Below are 989 nucleotides of genomic sequence, written 5' to 3'. Positions count from 1 at the left end.
CTTTCTCAATTTTGAACCAGTCAGTGGTTCCGTGTCCAGTTCTCACTGTTGCTTCTTGTCCCGTATATAGGTTTCTCAAGAGACAAATAAGACGGTCTGGTACTCCCTTCACGTTAAGAACTTGCCACAATTTGATGTGATCCACACAATCAAATCCTTTAGCATAATCTATTTAGGAGTAGATGTTTTTCTGGAACTCCCTAGCTTTCTCCATGATCCAGCGTATGTTGACAATTTGAACTCTAGTTCCTCTTTCTCTTCGAAATCCTGCCTGTACTTCTGGTAGTTCTCGGTTCACATACTGCTGGAGCCTAGCTTGTAGGATTTTGAGCATAACTTTGCTAGCATGTGAAATGAGTGCAATGGTGCGGTAGTTTGAACATTCTTTGGCATTGCCCTTCTTTGGGATCGGAATGTAAACTGACCTTTTCCAATCCTGTGGCCACTGTTGAGTTTTCCAAATTTGCTGGCTTATTGAGTGTAGCACTTTTACTGCATCATCTTTTAGGATTTTGAATAGCTCAGCTGGAATACTGTCACCTCCACTAGCTTTGTTGTTGCTCAGACTTCCCAAGACCCATTGACTTCACATTCCAGGATGTCTGGCTCGAGGTCAGTGACCACCCCATTGTGGTTATCAGGGACGTTAAGCTCTTTCTTGTATAGTTATTCCGTGTAGTCTTGGCACCTCTTCTTAATCTCTTCTGCCTCTGTTAGGTCCCTGTCTTTTTGGTCCTTTATCATGCCCATCATTGCATGAAATGTTCCCTTCATATCTCCAATTTTCTTGAAGAGATCTCTGGTCCTCCCTATTCTATTGTTTTCTTCTATTTCTTTGCACTGTTCATTTAAGAAGGCATTCTTGTCTCTTCTAGTTATTTTCTGGAATTCTGCATTCAATTGTTTGTATCTTTCTCTTTCTCCCTTGCCTTTCACTTCCCTTCTTTCCTCAGCTATTTGTAAAGCTTCCTCAGACAGCCATTTTGCTT

The sequence above is a fragment of the Varanus komodoensis genome, unplaced genomic scaffold, assembly GCF_004798865.1.
Source record: "Varanus komodoensis strain SLA01 unplaced genomic scaffold, ASM479886v1 scaffold28, whole genome shotgun sequence".
NCBI lineage: Eukaryota > Metazoa > Chordata > Lepidosauria > Squamata > Varanidae > Varanus > Varanus komodoensis.
The sequence above is the reverse complement of the archived record's forward strand: the minus strand, read 5'-3'. Positions refer to the sequence as shown.